At 38.7% G+C, this 21,009-nt stretch overlaps 1 protein-coding gene across 1 annotated transcript in view; it reads right to left on the reverse strand.

The window, feature by feature from the left end:
* PARN (poly(A)-specific ribonuclease) overlaps positions 1-21,009 on the reverse strand; it is a 161,038-nt gene that overhangs the window by 24,348 nt on the left and 115,681 nt on the right. The gene's annotated exons all lie outside the window — the stretch shown is intronic.

The raw sequence follows: 21,009 nt of genomic DNA on the forward strand, positions 1-21,009 counted from the left end.
CATTTTAAAGGGCCGCCCAGTTTACAAAATTCTCTCATTTGATACTTGTCTATAATCATTTGAAGCTGAACATGTGTTTTCACTCCCATTTTACAGGCAAGAAACCTCATCCTCAGAATGAGTGACTTCCCCCAGGTTGTGTGGCTGGTCTGGTAGATCTGAGGGTGTCCTCCAAGCCGAGTGCTCTTTGAAACGCTTCACAGCCTTGCTCCCCACCCCATCTTCCCAGGGCAAAAGGAACTGGAAAAATCTGGGGAAGTGGGAGCTAGGAAATGCATTTTTATTGTTTTCACAAACTCTCATGCTGAATTCAAATTCCACGAGCATGACTGTTCCTGTGTTTTTGGGCACGGTCTGGATGGATGAGGGGAGGATGTCAGATAGCCTAGGCCCAATTCAGAAGGCAATTCCTTAGAGATGGCTGATCAACTGTGATTCTTATTTCTAATAAAGAAGTTGAGTTTGAAAAGCAAAATCAACATTAAGTACGGCATGTCTGTATGATAGTACCCAGGAATAAAGAACATCTCTTGTGGAATGAATGGTGGGGGGTGGAGAGAATATACAAATGTGTTGTATATGTGACTACTCAGTTTATTTATAAATTAGCCTAAAGGAGAGAAAACTTGGTTCTGGGTTACAAAGAAACCACGGCATTCAATCAGAAAAACTTTTTATAAGAATGTGGTTTGAACCTGGTTAAACAATCCCTTATTGCTAACTCACTTTAATTCAACACAGAAAAGATTAATCAATAACAAACATGAAAGACATTAATACAAATTCCTAAATTTAAGAACCTACACTCAACATACAACTAATTGGAGCTGAATTCAGAACATCTGAAATTTTCAGAGGCTAGGATGAAATCTAATTTTGCAACTAAAATTTACTTTTGGCTCCAATGAAAGGATTTACTAATCATGCCAGTAATATAATCAAACCAAAACGACTCCTCCCCATACCAAAAGCCCAAATACTTTAGAAAATAAACTGCTTTTTAAAAATTTCCAGGAAGTTAAACACGACCAATTGAACGCAGGTATTTATCTGTAGGGAGACAGAAATATCCTTACAAAGGCACAGAGAACAGGAGAGGCAGCAGGAGAGGATGGGATGTCAGCTCACCTTGGAGACACTCTCTCTGGAGAGGACAAGTAAGGAGAAGAGCGCCAAAGAGTGTTGCAATACAGGGGGAACAGAAATCTAAGTGCTGTATAAAAAGCTGATGCACCGGATAGAACCCTGCAAAGTCTCAGCAAATAACAGGCACCAGATCCCTGGAAGAAGCAGGTGATAAGATGATAAGGACTGTGCTACGCCGACAGGGGGAAAGGCTGTCCTAGGATCCTCACCCCCGTCCCTGTGAAGCCAGGGGACTAGCATTCCCCCGAGGCCAATAGGAGCTGGACAGGAGGTTTTATCTCTGGAGAAACTGATGCCCTCAGAGAGGCACCAAGTCCAGCAGTGGAGAGTGGGATCAAGCACTTAAGAACTTTCTAAATGGGGAAGTAGCATCCTCCACATACTGAGAAGTGAGGTCTCCAGCTTCCTTCCACCAATCAGTACCCAGAGCACCAGCAGTCAGGCTTATCTCCCCCAAGCTGCAAATCAGAAAATCAATTTCTAAAAGAACTGGGTCATTACAGCTAGTATCATACTTAATGCTGAATGCTTTTGCCCTAAGATCAGGAACAAGACACCGATGTTGGCTCTTGCCACTTTTATTCAACACTGTACTAGAGGCCCTTGCCAGTGCAATATGGCAAGAGAAAGAAATGAAATTCATAAGGTCCAATGGACAGAGATAAATACGATTGCCTTTTTTTACCGATATGATTGTCTAAACAGAAAATACCAAACAGTCTACAAAAAGTTATTAGAACTAATAAGTGAATTTAGTAAGATCCAAGGATACAAGGTCAAAATAGATAAATCAACTGCATTTCTTTCTATTAGCAATGAACGAATGGAAATTGAACTTTAAAAATATATGACTTACAATAGCATCAAAAAGTAAAATACTTAGGGGCAACTTCAATAAAGCAATATGTAAAATTTGCATAATGGAAAATATAATACTCCGATATGAGAAATCAAAGAAAACCTAAATAAGTGAAAAGATACACCATGTTCATAGGTGGGAAGGCTCAACAGAGTTAATTCTCCCCAAAATGATATTATAGATTCAACACAATCCCCATCAAAGTCCCAGCAAGCTTTTTGTACAAATCAACAGACTGACTCTAAACTTTTTGTGGAAAAGTGAAGGAATTAGAATAAGCATTGTTTTGGCTTCCCTGGTGGCACAGTGGTTAAGAATCCACCTGCCAATGCAGGGGACATGGGTTCGAGCCCTGGTCTGGGAAGACCCCACATGCCGTGGAGCAACTAAGCCCATGCACCACAACTACTGAGCCCACAAGCCACAACTACTGAGCCCACAAGCCACAACTACTGAAGCCCATGCACCTAGAGCCTGTGCTTTGCAACAAGAGAAGCCACTGCAATGAGAAGCCTGCACACCACAACAAAGAGTAGCCCCCTCTCTTCACAACTAGAGAAAGCCCACGCGCAGCAACAAAGATCCAACGCAGCCAAAAATAAATAAATTAAAAAAAAATAATAAGCACTTTTTAAAAAGAAGAAAATAGTTGAAGGATCTACTATATGATTTCAAGACTCACTATAAAGCTTTAGTATAGGGCTTCCCTGGTGGCGCAGTGGTTGAGAGTCCACCTGCCGATGCAGGGGACACAGGTTCGTGCCCTGATCCAGGAAGATCCCACAGGCCGCGGAGCGGCTGGGCCCGTGAGCCATGGCCGCTGAGCCTGCACTCCGCAACGGGAGAGGCCACAACAGTGAGAGGCCCACGTACCAAAAAAAAAAAAAAAAAAAAAAAAAAAAAAGCTTTACTATAAATCAAGACAATGTGGAACTGGTCTAAGGAAAGACATATAGATCAATGGAATACAACAGAATCTAGAAATAGACCACACACAAAAATGGCCAACTAGTTTTTGACAAAGGAGTCAAGGTACAGTAATTGAACAGAGAAAGGACAGTATTCTCAAAAAATGGTGCCAGAACAAATGGACACCTATATGCAAAAAAATGAACTTGTACTCATGCCTCACACTGTACCTAAAAATTAACTCGAAATAGATCGTATACCTAAACATTAAACCAAAAAACACTATAAAACTTATAGAAAAAAAATCTTATGACCCTAGTTTAGCCAAAGATTTCTTAAGTAGATCGCAAAAAGCACAAGCCCTAAAGAAAAGCATAAGCCTCAGAGAAAAGATACATAATTACAAAGCCAGCTTCTCATCTCATCACTCTACAGAGCAAAACCATCAGTAAGTTCTGCCTCCAAGAACTTCTCATCCCTTTCTAGTTCTTTCTTAAGTAGTGGATGCCCCCAAATAGTCACATTTTTGAAGAAAGGCTTCGATAGACAAAAACCAAAACAGACCAATATTCAGAGAGGAAAAACTCTGAGGAAACAGAGACAACATAGAGAGCTGAGGAAAACTTTAAAAACAACAGGCAGTTCTTGCTTTGCACACAGTACAGGATCATAAAAATGGACTAGACTACTGTATTTGCAAGCCAATGGATAAACAGAAAAATGAAGAAGTGGCAATAAGTACATTACTTGGAAACAAGGTAAATTATCAAAAGAAACTTGAAACTGGTTGCCTCTGAGGGACAGAATGTGGGTGGCAGGGGACTGCTGCTTTTTATTATAATTTTAAAAAATATTATTTGGCTTTAAAAAACAATGCTCAAATATTTCATTGAAAATATTTTAAAAGAAAAAAAAATGTCAAGGACTTCACAAAGATCCACTTAACGTGTGACAAACCACTATGCCAACAGTAAATCACTACTTGTCTGGTTATGTTAAATGGGTATACACAGCTCTGTTACTTAACTGGCTTTGTGACCTTGAGTAAGACACAGTTTCTCTGACCACACCCTCCCCAGTTCTCCTTTGTAACATCGTGGAGGGTGGACTAGATCACCTCCAGGTCCCTTCCAGCTCCACAAGTATGTGGCTTTATCAGGTAACACTGTTGTTCACACAGTTATAGGTGCCGCTCATTCCTTAAAAGAATGTATCTGCTATTGTACATCAACTATATCTCAATTAAAAAAAAAAAAAAAAAAAAGAATCTCCTACGCGGTGGCGGGGGGCTTCCCTGGTGGCACAGTGGTTGAGAGTCTGCCTGCCGATGCAGGGGACACGGGTTCGTGCCCCGGTCCGGGAAGATCCCACATGCCGCGGAGTGGCTGGGCCCGTGAGCCATGGCCACTGGGCCTGTGCGTCCGGAGCCTGTGCTCCGCAACGGGAGAGGCCACAACAGTGAGAGACCACGTACCGCAAAAAAAAAAAAAAAAAGAGTCTCCTACAATCTAGACTAATCTTCAGCCCCCGCTTCCATTCACATGAATTAGTGCAGTATTCCACAGTTACTAGCATTTGTAAGTAGAAATGACACATAAGAAAAAAAATTCAAAGACAGAATAACAAATTTTATAGCATGAGTATCTTTTTTTTTTTTTTTGCGGTACGCGGGCCTCTCACTGCTGTGGCCTCTCCCACCGTGGAGCACAGGCTCCAGACGCGCAGGCTCAGCAGCCACGGCCCATGGGCCCAGCCGCTCCGCGGCATGCGGGATCCTCCCGGACTGGGGCACGAACCCGTGCCCCCCGCATCGGCAGGCGGACTCCCAACCACTGCGCCACCAGGGAAGCCCTAGCATGAGTATCTTAATCCTACATGTTTTGGAAGACATTTCACCTCTTTGGAAATTGTCATCCTTGGTTGTTCCTAGTTTTCTCATAAACCCAGTAAACCCAACCTGAGAAGGAATAAACTCCATAATGTCAACTGAACAGGCTCAAATTTGGAAGTAAACTACTGTTTCACAAATGATGAGAGAGGAAAGGGGTAGGTGGGGTTTTCTTACTCATGAAAGGATCCAACTCTCCCTCTCTGCTTGGGCACCCAAACTTTATCTGATGCCCACTGTAGCCAAATGATCTGCGCTAACGGAGGGAGAGACACTAGGGATGAAAGAAGAGAACAGAAAGAAACCTAGTGACCATGTGGACAATGCTACTCTAAATTCTAATAGCATCACTATATTCACTAATTTAGCTATCCTAAATGGACATTCACATTACATATTTAGTCAAATTAATGATGAGATGAAAAATTAAAGACAAGACCCAAATCAAAACCTCTGAATTTATGCTTTTCAACTGGAAAGAATTAAAGAATATAGCTATGATTCTAAAGTAGCATCAATAAAGTAAATATTATTCTTATGAGTATTAACGGATTATACTGAAACAAGGTAAAATATAGTACTCTTATTACTTGGTGAAGTATTGCCACTGAAATCAATTACAGATGTTTATCCTGAAAGATGCTACTATGAGGGTTGCAGACTCAAATATTGCTAATGGTTATTGAAAAATAAATTTATGGTTGAATTGGAACCTGTGGACACTTTTATCATATTCATTAGCAACAGTTTTTTAAAGACACAGAAGGCTACTGTTTTAATACAAATGAGTACGAGTTTCAAAATCATGTCCATTTAGTGCTTTAGCACTAACAATTTGATCTGATGAATCAACTAGGATGGCTTTACCAGGAGAAGAGAACAAGGTACTTCCTGATGGGCTGCTCCTGACATGGAGAACATCATTTCAGCTCCCTGAGAACAGAGGACCACCTACCAGATGTTCTGACACCAAGAAACCACATGCTTCTTGCATCCTGGTTTGGTTTTTGAAGACCCTTCTGGGGGTAATTTGTGACTACAGCAAACTAGAAACTAATTCCTTCCAAGAATTTAGAATCATTCATTTAAGATGATGAACTAATGTACCTCATGGTCATTCCCAAGAATTCCCCGATTCTTTTTTTTTTTTTTTTCCCCCGATTCTTTACATCAACTATTTGACAACTGATTAACACTCAAAAAAGGGTGGTCTGAATACTGATTTCTGTAGCATCACATGAGTTTGACTTCCTTTTACATTACTTTCCCTTAAAATATGTGATTAGGCAAGCATGAATGGACTTCTGACTTGAGATTTTCCAAGGCATCCACAGTCAGTCTACTCCCACCTTCATATGGATGGCTCTTTCACTCTAAGTAGCAGGTAAGACAATAAAATAAGCTGGATGCTGGTATGATTATGAAAAGAATGTCATTCCACCCTACCTGACCTTTAGCAAAGCAAGTGAAAGTATTCCAAGCATGGCCTTATATTGTTCAAAAGGGAAAAAGCAGTCTGCACGGCCTTCTCCAATCAGAAGCTGGGTAGGAAGATGTGTTCCTAGTGTATTATGGGTTCTCTTGTTCACTCGTTTATTTAAACTTTTCTCTGAGTGACAATAACGCATCATTTGTTAGGTGCTGGAACGTTAATATGAGTAAACAACAACTCCCAACTTTATCTTTTTACTTCCTATAGAGTCCCCAAGGCAAAGAAATCCCAAGGATTCCATGTGGCATGGAAAGCATGTCAGAAGGCATTTCTGGTGGTGGGGAAGGATCACAAATGGATATGTGAGAAGACAGCAGGCATTCTGGAAAGAGCATGAACGGGATCTGGGATGAAAATCTGGGTTCTGTCATTTACTGGTTTTGAGACTCAGGGCAAGTTCCTTTAGCTTCTGTGAGTCTCAGTCTCCTCAATTATAAAATAGGTTATTGTGAGGATTAAGTAAGAAAACAAAATAGCACATGTTACAGTGCCTGGCACATGGCAGACACTTAAATGCCAGTGCCTCCTCTGCTCCCTCCCTGTCCTGCAGTGGGCAAAAGGTTCACGTTTTTAGAGATGATGTTGATCCCAGTCTTCAGAGGTAGTTGTCTACTACCTCTGCAAAGGTAGTAGTTGTCTACTACCTCTGCAAAGCATCAGGAAAGGAGGTGAGGAAGAGAAAGAAGAGTAGAGGAAGGTGTGAGCAACATGAGTAGGTTGAATAGCATGACTGTGATGGCTGGAAGGGTAAGAGGGGAGTGTTCCTGCAGCCCCCCAGTGGGTGGGAGGGGGGGCTGGTAAGCCATCACCTAGACATCCATTTGTTAGCTCACAGGTGCCTGGAACCTGCAGATCATCAAGAACCACCCAAACTGCCCTGCTCTGTTGGAAACATACAAGGTTTCTAGAAGGCACAGTTCCATTTTCCCCCAACATTAGGAAAACGTTAAATACATAGAAAAGTTTGAAGAATTGTATAGTAAACATCCATTTAGCCATTACTTATATTCTATAATTAGTTCTACATTGGAAGTGGAGATTTAAAAATATACAGCAGATTTTAGTTCTTTTGCATTTGGGAAAAAGGGGCACAAAAGGCAGGATCTGAAGGCTCCTATCTGGCAAGCATCTGGCTTCTGAACTACCAGTGATGCAGCAGAATGAAGTGAAATCTTTTCTTCAGTGATCCTTGAATGGACAAAAGGATGAATGTCAAACCTGTAGACAGTATTTAAACATGGAACTCCTATCAGTACAATGACAAACTTGGTGTTGGGTCACAGCAGCCACTCTGCATCCTCACACCAGCCCCCAAAACACAAGCACTTTGGCTTCTGCTGGCTTACAGTGTACTAGCAGCATTTTTTAAAAGCATAAAGTGTCAAAAAAGAACTGCCAGAAAAATGAACTGCCAGATTTCTACACCTGGAAATTAAATACAGGATTTACATATTTCGCACTTTATTTTAGCTAAAACTATACTACAAATAGGAATAATCCTAACTGCACACGACCTGAGTACCTCAAACAGGAAATCTGTTTTGTATTTAGACATGTGAAAAATAGCATTTCACTTCCCTATCATCTAAGTGTGTTGAGGGCAATTTCAATTGTTAGCATCATTAAAAAAAATTATACTCATACGAAGAAAGAACGAATAATATAACACATTATTAGAAACAGATAATTACTTTAAATTATGGTTAATTAAATAAATAACATGAAGCTGTGGAAAGAAAACATTAATTTTCAAATATCACTGCTATTATAAAACACGAAAGCATCTACGACAGCACCAGCTCTGTGATCTGGAGCAAGACACTTCTCCTCTCTGAGTTTTCTTATCAGAGAAACAAGACTAATAATGCTACTTAATCCCCTTCAGGGTTCTTCCTCAGTCCTCTGCGAGGATAAAGGACCACTGCTTTTCTGATTACGGCATTTCATAATCCTGATGGTGGTTCCTACTGCCCCTTCCCTCCAGCTACTGTTCCAGGCTGAGCAGACTCAACACCTCCCCTTCCTTTCATAACTAAGTCACTTTCCTCTGGATGTGCTGCAGTCCCTCTACTTAAAATCAACCAAACAATCCACCAAAGGCCACTACTAAGGGGATGACCAGAGCTGAGCATCTGAAGGATGACACCTCAGTACTTCTGATATTGGCTTGTACATCCCAGGGTCACTTCTGTTTCTTTAAAAAAAAATTAGGGACTTCCCTGGTGGTGCAGTGGTTAAGGATCCACCTGCCAATGCAGGGGACATGGGTTCAATCCCTGGTCCTGGAAGATCCCACATGCCGAGGAGCAACTAAGCCTATGTGCCACTACTACTGAGCCTGCGCTCTACAGCCCGCGAGCCACAACTACTGAGCCCGCATGCCACAACTACTGAGCCCACGCACTGCAACTACTGAGCCCGCATGCTGCAACTAGTTAAGCCTGCGTGCCTAGAGCCCATGCTCCACAACAAGATAAGCCACTGCAATGAGAAGCCCGTGCACCACAACAAAGAGTAGCCCCAACTCGCCGCAACTAGAAAAAGCCTGCATGCAGCAATGAAGACACAACGCAGCCAAAAATAAATAAAATTATAAAAAAAAAAATGAAAAAAACGACAGTCTTACACTGATGATCTATGGGACTAGATATCTAACAGTCTTACACTGATGATCTATGGAACTAGATATCTAAGCCTCTCCCCAAAGAAATAAGTTTGAAATTTGGATGTTTTAACCTTAGGGCTTCTTCAACCTAGGATTTTTTTGGTTTTGGTTTTGGTTTTTTAAAGAAAACTTGATTTATTCAAATGAGACAGCATCTTTTTCAAACACGCACACTCTTAGGTGTAGATGATGTGCCAGGTTTCTAAGAGGCAACTTAATGCACTGGGCTATGGATCCAAAAGACGTGTAAGTTAGAATCCTGTGTAACTTCAGCGAAATTGTTTAGCTTCTCTGAGACTCAACTTTCTCATAGATAAATTAGGAATAAACCAAGGGTTTCACTGAGTTGTTAGAGAATTTTTTTAAATGATGTAAAGCATCTAGCACAGTGCCTGGAATGAAGAATCTGCTTCATAAATGAGTTTTCTCTCTTGTTTTTCATTGTTCTGCAGATGTTCCAAAAAGCATGCTGTGTCAGTGAGCTTTACATCTTTATACTGATGGAGACAGAGAAAGAGATAAGAAGATGAGAGAGGTTAAAGGAAGAATGATTCATCCAAACAAGAGCACTGGTCATGCATTAATTTTTCACAAAGCAACTTACTACAACATTCATGAATTTTGCTACAGGGTTGATTACTTAAACTAGGATTAAACACCCAGGTTTAGCTAGTTAGTGTGTTTTATTAAGGAGACTGAAGAACAGTAAAACCATTTGCAGTGTAAGGAATCACATTTTAAGAGAAGGAGGCTACGAGTAACTTCCAAGATACACAGCTAAGTGAGAAAAGGAAGGTGGGGAAAAGTACATGCAGTCCATTACCATCTAACAAAAGGTGGGGGTATACACACACACATACACACATACACACACACACACACACACACACACACACATATACATAGTTGTTTATATATTTGTAATAATGGAAGGATATACTGACAACAAAACTGGTCACCATAAGGCTGGGGCAAGAGTGGCGGGTACAAGTTGGAGGAGGCAGGGAGAGAGGCTTGGTAGATTTGACTGTGGAACCACATAAACGTTTTACATAATTATAAGGCAAAGTTAAATTTTTAAAAAGAGAATCATTAGAAGTAAAAATAAAACAAACCTAAGTGTTTACTGAGTTGGCAGCTTAACCACACAAAAAGGAATTATTTCAAGTGGCTTTAAAGTAAGGTAATTTGACTGTTCATCGCTATGCTCTAAGGACAAAAATGACAGCAAAAAAATAAAATTCTTTTCAATAATTATATTATTAGTAATAATACTGAGAGTTATTTTGAAACTATTATATATGGCAGGATAAAACTACTATACATGGTAGTAAAGTTACAAATAAATAATTAATTTACTATCATTAGGAACCAAAATTTTCAGCCTAAGAAAAAAGAGAAACAAAATTAAAAGAAGTTAAATAAGTCCTGGGGTCTACTGGAATTGGAAATATCAGTATAAATTTACCTGAAAAAAAAAAAAAAAGGAGGGGAGGGAAGAAGGGAGGGATGGAGGGAAGACTTTCACGCTAGCTCTTTTCATTCAAAAAGGCTGTAAACAATGACAAATCCAATATCAATAAACACCCTTTGAACCCAGATTATGGTTTCTAAATACAATTTCCCATCAAAAGGAACAGGGCCCTTGGAGAAATGGCTGATTCCAAATATAAGGTAGGAAATGTACAGAAAGAGCCTGGAATATCTTCTCAAGAATATCAAAAGTCATGGTGGTCCAATGGTTAACAATCTGCCTTCCAATGCAGCGGATGTGGGTTCGATCCCTGGTCAGGGAACTAAGATCCCACATGCCGTGGGGCAATTACTGGGCAATTACATGCACTGCAACTACTGAGCACGCGAGTCACAACTAGAGAGCCTGCATGCCGCAACTACAGAGCCCACGCGCTCTGGAGCCCACACACAACTAGAGAGAAGCCCACGTGCTGCAATGAAGATCCCGCATGCTGCAACAAAATCCCTCGCAACGAAGACCCGAAGCCATAAATAAATAAGTAAGTAAGTAAGTAGGTAAATATTTTAAAAAAAGAACATCAGAAGTCAAAGAAGCTATTAAAGACTATTGGGCTATTAGAAGACTCAAGAGACAACTGGAAATGGTTCTCACCAGTCAGAAACAAGATAATTAGAGCATCAAAAAGAATGGCAACTGTAATGTACTAAAATATATAAAATATATATTTTTTAAAAACCCATGATTCAAACAAACAAAAGAAACTTCATTGCTCACCTTCGGAAGGTGCTAGGAAACCAGCAAATTTTTCTGAAAACTGGTTTTAAAAAGGTGTTTTGGGGAGTGAGAATAAAGAGTTAGTTCTGCTTTTTCTATATGAACTATATCTGCAGGTAACCAAATAGATGATGAGAAGGAATGTTTTATTTTAAATAAGAGCACCTGGAATAATAAATAAAGAAGTAACAAACTATAATATTAGCGTTTTGCAACCCTTCATGAAATAATGAATCTAGCCATTGATCATTAATGGCTACTAAAACCATCAGGTGAAAAACTGCTGGGGGAACTTCATATTAGATGAACCAGGCCAGCAACATCTGAACCCACTTGATCAATTTTATCACAAAAATAGAGAAAAGAAGACTTTTTGTGTCACCCAATGTGATGCAACAGGAAATATACAACATCATCTAGGAAACGGTCTTGCCATTCAGTTCAGCCCTGAAGCTGATCAAGTGTATAGATCTAACTACCAGTTAATTACACAGTAGTAAGGTAACATGGTATACAACTTTATAAGAATGTTCCAGAATATGGGAACTTCTACAGAGCAAACAACTTGGTTTCTTAAATCTACTGCAAAGGAGTGGGGGGTAGGGGAGAATTCACAGAGAGAAGGAATTCAGAGATTAAGACAGAAATGAGACACATCAACCAAATGTAATAAGTGAATTTGTTTAGAAACTAGAGGTCAAAAAAAACACTTATTTTAAAAAGTTTGTGAACAGAAAATCTGAACACCGGATATCTGATATTAAAGAGTTGTTATTAATTTCTGTATGTGGTAGAAGTACTGTAGTTTTGTTTAAAAATGATTGCTTATCTTTTTTATCATGATCTTCAGACTCATGACTGAAATGATTTGCTCTCTATGATTTATCTCAAAATTATCTGAAGGGGAGAGGGAGAGAAGGAGTACTGATTAAGTAGGACTGGTCACACACTGACTGTTGACACTTTGTGATAGCTAGATAGGCCTTCGTTGTGTTGTTTTCTCTACTTCTGTTTATATTTGAAATTTTTCTGTAATGAAAAGTTTTGGCATTCTTTAAAGCAGAAATTCAAAAGGGCCTCTCTTCTGCTTCCTAGGATATCACTTTTAAATGAAAAGACACAAGCTCTTAGATGTTTTCTTAGATGTGTGGTGATTACAGTTAAGACAATAGTCCCCTATTTGGCATGTACCTAGATGCAATCTGTTTGAGTACTTTCTTCCCTTGAGGACAAAGCTGCATACCAGACCTGGGAAAATGTATAGGGGGCATGATGGATAGTGGAAAGAACGGGGCTCTGCAGATACCCTGGTTTCAAGCCCCAGTTCTTTGTCGAGAATTGTTTAATCTCCCTGAGTTTAAACTCTGGATTGTTCATCCAGTCAACCAAAATTTTTGGAGCAGCTGTTAGATGCCTGGCCCTGTTTGGAGTTCAGCAGTGATCAAGACAGGAAGAGTCCTGTGAAATGGGGATAACCTCACCTCCCTCACAGTGCTGCTATGAGCATCACATGAGATAAAACATGAAAGACCTAGCTCAGAGACTGGCATTCAGGAACTTATTCATTCATTTAGTCACCAAACATCTGAGTACATCCTCTGGGTCAGACTCTAGGTTATGTGCTAGAGACATAAAGACAGAGAAAACATTGTACCTGCCTTGAAGGAAAACAGGAAAGTAAATCAATGATTATAGTGGTGAAAGCAACATATTTTAAGTTCTGAAAGGATAAAATTTTGGATCTAGAATTCTATATTCAAGCAACATTATCAATTATGAAGGTAAAATAGAGACACTGTTACAGAGTTTATTAACCATACACTATATATGCAAAAAAGAAAAAAAATCACTCAAGGAAAAGATTACTTCCCTCAAAAAAAATCTACACACAAAAGGCTGGGATATTTGGGAGACTCTCCTTTGGGTAGCAAAGCTTTAATGGCATAGGAATACATTTTCTTCTCTGTGCGCCCCATTATGCAACTTTTTCTCTTCAGAATACTGCATTTACACAGTCATATTATAGATGCTGTATACCCGTTACCATCTCTTGGAATCAGGTTCTCAAGAAAGCACAAATGTACAGATATAAAAAAGTAGTAAAAATAAATAAATTAACAGCACTAACCAAAGAGAGAAGGGAGACAGAGAGAGACAGAACATATATGCGTTAAATTTTTAATCTTTTTTAGAAGTGAACAAGATATAGAGAGACAGAATATATACGTGTTAAATTTTTAATTTTTTTAGAAGTGAACAAGATATATTAGTCAAAGAAGATGAGAAATAGAGGTATAATTTAAAAGTATAGTGATAATAGATAATGAAGAAAATGATAACAGTAGCTGCCACTGGGAAAAAGAACTGGGAGTGTGGAGCCAGGATTTTCCCCCCTTCATTTCACATTCTCCTGTACTATGTGAATTTTTAAAAATTATGTGCATTTATCACTCCAATGGTTTAAAAAGTGTCACAGGAAAACACTTTTTCTGCTAAAATATATGTAACTCACAAGATCTACAGTCAATCTGCCAACATTTACTCTGCCCAAATACAAGAAAGATATTAAGGTAGTTAGACTAATCTTTTATGGTCCTTTCCAGAAGCTAAGGGATATGCAAATTGTGGAGATGTCATTTGGTTAATATAAAGACACAGATGTAAAGTCAGTTCCTAAGCTATAGAACCAAGAAGAGAGCAAGAACTAAAAAAAAGGAAATTTCCCCAGGAAAATGCAGCTGAGAACCAGGAAAAGGGCAGCAGTCAAAGCTAAGTGGAGATTCCTGCAGTAGAACCAGGGGCAAGAAAAAAGAAACAAGGGATGTCAACACTGAGAGGGAGTGAGGGGCCCCCATGGTAAGAGGGGTGGGGCTCAGGCTGTAGGGAAACATTCTGAGATGGGGGGTGGGGCAGCAGGGGTGGGGTCTGAAGGTGAGAGACCACCAGTCAGAGCCACAGAAGCACGAAAGCAATGAATATGCAAACAGAGGACCAAGACATAGAGGACAAAATGGGCTGGGTACAAGTTTCTTCTGCTACAGACTGAGTGGTATCTAACCATCTAGAAATCATGGGGAGAAAGAGCTTCAAAGAAATTCTAGTATACAGATGGTAGATGGGAGTTTGAAAGACAGTACCCAGTGAACGGGTCAATGATCTTTTCTCTATTTGGTGTGTTGTCCTTATTATTTCAGTGTAGTAAAGGGTTTTCATAGGTTCACTCAATCTTATTTTTATTATATACCTCTTAAACAAAAGTTCTCCTGCTACAGGGATTTTCAAAAATCTAACTCAAAGGGCCTCAAGAGTTTGTATCAGTTTCCTCTTCATGCCCTACACTGTGTACAGTGTAAAAACACTTGGAATTTAAGAGCTAGAAGGAACTTTAACATTCTTCCTGACAAAATGCCTCACTTAAGATGAGAAAACAGAGACAAATCCTGGGTTCTTGCTGGTATTCACTGAAGGGAAGAGTGAATGAGGTCTTTCCCAAGGTACCCTTGGGAAAGAACCCAAGCTAGAACCCTTGTTTGTCCAGCTGCCTAGAAGTCAGTTCCCTTTCCACTCTGTGGCCTTGGTTGTCTCTAAGGCATTTTTCAGTCGGAGGAGAGAAAACACTTGCTCCACAGGCCCATTTATGAATAAATGTGTAAGCAGTGGGTCCTGGAACACAGTCTGCTGCATCAGAATTCTTCTTTGTCTCTAAAGGGCTCCCCACCCCGGCCCCTATTTCCTAATGTAATATGCACATTCAATTACTAACTGCTAACTTAGATGAAAATTATATGAAATCTGAAAACCACAGTTTTGATATATGCTTTAGCATTTCCTACATAAGCAGGAATTCCCAGGAGCTACTACATTTTCAAGGAAGCCTGAAATTTAGTTTCACAGAAAGGGAAGGCTAGAAGGAAGAGACTGACCAAAGGGTTTTTCCCAACAGTTGAAATAAGCCAAAGGGCACATAACCCCTAGACATGATTGAACAAATCTCTGTAAGGGCAAAGTGGCTTTGGAAAACCATTTTCTTTAATTATAGAACATCGTTAATAAAATGAGAATGGTAATAGCATCTGCTTTTCAGGACTGTTTCAAACATCAGTGTTTATTTATGGGGACTAAATATCTATTAGTGATATCTTAAATGTTTTCGCTTCCACTGTAAAGGAGGATTCTTCAAACACCATGCCAACCTGTACTTATTCAGAGCTCTTGCCACCAAACCAAATCTCCTTTTTCCCTTCTCAAGCAAATTTATGTCCAGTCCAGTTTCCCAAAGCCCCATCTTTTGTCCAGTAATCAACTATAAACTCCTTGAATATTCTGAATCTATTATAGAAAAGAAAAGAAGCCTGCTGCCACAATACCAATGCAACAGCAGAAGAAATGGACATCCACCTCTATGGGCAACACTAACAGCCAACCCTAGAAGCTCGGCTGTTGTGATGTGTCTTCCAAGGTCTCAGATCAATTCTCTAGAGCCAAAGAAGTGAGTCAAAGAGCCAACCATAAGGGCCCTGCACCATCTTAACTGGATCCTTCTAATTATGCCTGAATTTTTATGTTTATACTTATGTCATCTCCCCCATAGTTTAGTCCCTTATTTTCTTAAGAGTATTAACTTTTAAAGAAAGAGAGAGAGAGAAAAGGAACAAAAGCAACAACATATCAAGCTTACAAAATGTAGAAGCAAAATATGAGCCAGAAGATCACAAAGGATGGGAGGGGGTTGATGGAAATATACTCTTGTAAGAATCTTACATTGTTCATGAGGCAATGTAATTTTCACTTGAAGATAAACTGGGATAAATTAAAGAGGCGTATTATAATCTCTAGAGCAGTGCTTGGCCAACAGAAATATTTTGTGAGCCAGATACGCAATTTTAAATTTTCTACGAGCCACCATTAAAACATAAATAAAAAGAAACAAATGAAAATAATTTTAATAATATGTTTATTTCACCCAATATATCAAAAATATTATCATTTCTACATGTAATCAATTCTTCAAAATCAGGTGTGTGCTTTAAATTTACAACACATCTCAGTTTGGACTAGCTACATCTGAAGTACTTGTTAGGCACATGTGGTCAGTGGCTACCACTGGGCAGAGTAGCTCTAGAGCAGGGATCAGCAAACTTTTCTGTAAAGGAACAGATAGTGAACATTTTGAGTTTTGTGGGCCACACAGTCTCTGTCACAACTACCCAAATCTGCCACCGTAATGCAAAGCAGTCAGAGGCAGTATGTAAATTAATAGGCACTGCTGTGTTCCAATAAAACTTTATAGGGCTTCCCTGGTGGCGCAGTGGTTGAGAGTCCGCCTGCCGATGCAGGGGACACGGGTCTGTGCCCCGGTCCGGGAGGATCCCACATGCCGCAGAGCGGCTGGGCCCGTGAGCCATGGCCGCTGAGCCTGCGCGTCCGGAGCCTGTGCTCCGCAGCGGGAGAGGCCACAACAGTGAGAGGCCCGCGTACCGCAAAACAAACAAACAAACAAACAAAAAACATGTGGGCCTGATTTGGCCTATGGACTACAGTTTGCCAACCATTACTCTGGAGCAATGACAAAAAATAACACAAAAATGTATAAGCAAAAAGTTGACAGGGAAGATAAAATGGGAGGCTATAATATCAGTAAGTACTAAATAACACACAATTCATCCAAAAAGCGACAGAAAACAGAAGGACACAGAACGAGCAGGACAAGTAGGAAACAAATACCAAGATGGAAGACAGGCTCACCTGTATCATTAATTAGATTAAGTATAAAAAGCGGGGATTGTCAGAGTGGATAAAAAAGCAATACTCAACCATAAGCTGTTTATAAGAAACCTACTTTAATTATAAAGGCAAATAAGTTGCCAGTAAAAGGCAAACACCTACAAGAAACAAGAGTGGCTATGTTAATTAATATAGGACACAATAAACATCAAAAAAAGGTTATTTCTAGAACTGAAGAGAAATCTTCCACAACGATAAAAGGGGCAATTCATTAAGAAGACATACCAATCCAAAATGGGCATATACCTATCAAAACAGTTTCATGAAGCAAAAATTGATATAATTAATGGAGAATTAAATCCACAACCATAGTTGGAGATTTCAATACCACTCTCAGTAGCTAAAAGAAAAAGTAGACAACCACCCCCCCAAAAAGACCCCAATCAGTAAAGATATAGAAGAGCTGAGCAAAACCATGAACCAAAATAACTTAAAATGATATTAATGGAATATCACACTCACTCAAGTCCACATAGAACATGCACCAAGACAGACCACATGTCAGTCCATAAATAAGTCTCAATAATTATCAAAGAAGTTCTAAATAACTCATGTGTTAAAGAAGAAAGCACAAGAGAAATTAGAAAATATTTTGTAATAGATGATAGTGAAAAGACAACACATCAAAATATGTGGAAGGCAGTTAAGCAAAAACTAAAGGAAATTCACTAGAAAAGAAGAAACATAAAATCGAGGAGTTAAGTTCCCACCTTACAATGGGAGAATAACATATTAAATCCAAAACTATTAAATTCAAATAAGCAGAAGAAATAATAAGAACAGTATAAATAAATGAAAAAGCAAGACACAAATATAATAGAGAAAAACCAATAAAGTTAAAAGTTGGTTCTTAGAAAGAATTAATTGATAAACACCTAGCAAGGAAAAGAGAGAGAAAACACAAATTACTAGTATTAGGAATTTTTAAAGGGACATAAATATAGATCCTACAGATACTGAAATTATAAGGGAGTATTTTCAGCTAATAATTTTATGCTAACAAATTTGACAACTTAAATAAAATGGAATATTCCTTGGAAAACTAAATTCCTAAGTGATACAAGAAGAAATAGAAAAGATAAATAGTCCCATATCTATTAAAGAAATTGAGTTCATAATCAAAAACCTTTCCATAAAAAACTCTTATGCCCAGATGTCTTCACTAGTAAACCCAAGCAATAATTTAGGAAAAAAAAAAAAGTCCTATACACACTGTCACAAAATAATAGAAGAGGAAATTCTTAACTATACTAGTTTTATGAGGTCAGAATAATCCTGAACCAAAACTTGACAAAGATGTAAAAAAAGAGAAAATTACAATCTAATATTCCTCATCCTCATGAACAAAGATAAAAAAAAATTTAACAGTATATTCAAATCCAACATGTAAAAAGGATAATACATCATGACCCAGTGGAATTTCTCCCAGGAATACAAACCCAATTAAGCATTCAAAAACCAATCAATGTCATGCAAGATACTTACAAAGGGCAAAAACCATATGACAATTTTAAAAGATACAGAAAAAGCATCTGAAAATATCCAACATCTATTCGTGATACAAAGTCTTAGCAAACTGGAAATGGAGGAGAACTTTCTCATCCTGAAAAAAGACTTGTATGGACAACCTAAGAATTATAGTTCAAGGGGAAACACTGAACTAACTTCCCCTCTCTAATACTGGAAGCAAGGCAAGGATATCTACTCTTCCCACTTTAACAATATACCAAAGGTGCTAGTTGGTACAATAAAGCAAGAAAAAGAAATAAAAGACATAAAGATTGGAAAAGAAATAAAACTGTGTAAATTAAAAACTCTGCAGAATATTAAGAAAAAACCCAACCTATCAGAATAAGTGAATTTTAAAACGTTGCAGGATACAAGGTCAATATACAACAATTAATTATATGTCTATAGAGAAGCTGCAAACAATTTGAAAATGAAACTTAAGAAACAATTCCATTTCTGATAGCATAAATAAGATAAATATTTAGGGAAAAATTAACATAAGACATGTAAGACTTCTACAGTAAAAACTATAAAACAGGTCTAGTGAAGAAAGACAAGATCGTTCTAAAATTTATGTGGAATACAAAGGATCTAGAATAGTCAAAACAATATGAAAAAGAACAATGTTGGAGGGTTTATGCTACCTGATTTTTTTTTTTTTTTTTTTTTTGCGGTACACGGGCCTCTCACTGTTGTGGTCTCTCCCGTTGCGGAGCACAGGCTCCGGACGCGCAGGCTCAGTGGCCATGGTTCACAGGCCCAGCCGCTCCGTGGCATGTGGGATCTTCCCGGACCGGGGCACGAACCCCTGTCCCCTGCATCAGCAGGCAGACTCTCAACCACTGCGCCACCAGGGAAGCCCTATGCTACCTGATTTTAAGACTTACTATAAAGTCAGAAAAAAGCAAGTGTGGTATTGGCATAAGAATAGTATAAAAATGAGTGGAACAGATCCAGAAATAGATCTAAACATACATGGTCAATTTATTTTTGACAGAAGTGTCAAGTTAATTTAACAAGGAAAGAAAAGTCTTTTTAACAAATGTTGCCAGAACAACTAGATATCCATATGGAAAAAACTAAACCCTGACTCCTATCTCATACAAAATTAATTTGAAATGGGTCAGACTTAAATGTAAAAGCTAAAACTATAAACCTTCTAGAAGAAAGGTTTCTAGAAAATAATTGTAACCTTAAGTAGGCAAAGTTTTGGAATGGGGAAAAAACCCACTAACCATTAACAAAAAAAAATTAATAGGACTTCATCAACATTAAAAATATCTGCTCATCAAAATACATCACTAATAAAATGAATATACTACCCCAGACTCAAAAAACGTATTTGCAGCACAAAGGATGTGTATCCAGAATATATAAAAGAACACCTACAAATCTACAGTAAAAAGACAAACAACCTAATTAGAAAATGGGCAAGCGACTTAAATATCCACCTCAAGCAGAAGATATTTGAATGGTCAAGAAGCACACAAAAAGGTGGTCAACAAGAGAAATGCAAATTAAAATCACAATGCAATACCATCTTATCTCTTCTAGAATGGCTAAAAAAGACTGACAGCACTAAGTGTTGTCAAGGATGTGGAGCAACTGGAACTTTCATATAATACTGGGGGAATATAAAATGGTACATCCACTTTGGAGAACTGTTCGGTTGTTCTTATAAAGTTTAACATACATCTATCCTAAGAACCAACAATTCTAATCTTAGATATTTACTCAACAGAAATGAAAACATATGCCCACAAAAAATTTTTTATAGAAATGTTCATAGCAGCCTGATTTATAATAGTCCCACCTGGAAACAACCCAAATGTCCAGCAACAGAAGACCAGGTTAAGGCTGTATATTCATACAATGAAGTAATACTGAATAATAAAAATTAACGTACTCAGGCTTCCTTGGTGGTGCAGTGGTTAAGAATCCGCCTGCCAATGCAGGGGACATGGGTTCGAACCCTGGTCCAGGAAGATCCCACATGCCGGGGAGCAACTACTGAACCTACACTCTAGAGCCCGAGGGCCGCAACTACTGAAGCCCACGTGCCTAGAGCCCATGCTCCACAACAAGAGAAGCCACTGCAATGAGAAGCCCGCGCACCGCAACAAAGAGTAGCCCCCGCTCACCGCAACTAGAGAAAACCCAACGCAGCCAAAAATAAATAAATATATTTTAAAAAAAATTAATGTACTCCTGATACACACAACATTAAGGATGAATTTCAAAAACAGGTTAAGTGAAAGAAACCAAACATAATACCAAATGATTCCATTTTTTATAAATTCCGAGAATAATCAAAATTAATCCACAGTGATAGAAATTTGAAATAGTTGCTTAGGACACTGGGGGCTTGGAGTTGCTTGAAAAGGGGCACAACAAAATTTTGAGGCGGGGAGATAGAAATGTCCTACATCTTGCTTTCAGTGGTGGTCACCTGTGTGTATGTAACTTAAAACTCCTTGAACTAAACATTTTATATCTGTATATTTTA

This window comes from Monodon monoceros, unplaced genomic scaffold (assembly GCF_005190385.1).
Source record: "Monodon monoceros isolate NGI ecotype Baffin Bay Population unplaced genomic scaffold, NGI_Narwhal_1 Super_Scaffold_13, whole genome shotgun sequence".
NCBI lineage: Eukaryota > Metazoa > Chordata > Mammalia > Artiodactyla > Monodontidae > Monodon > Monodon monoceros.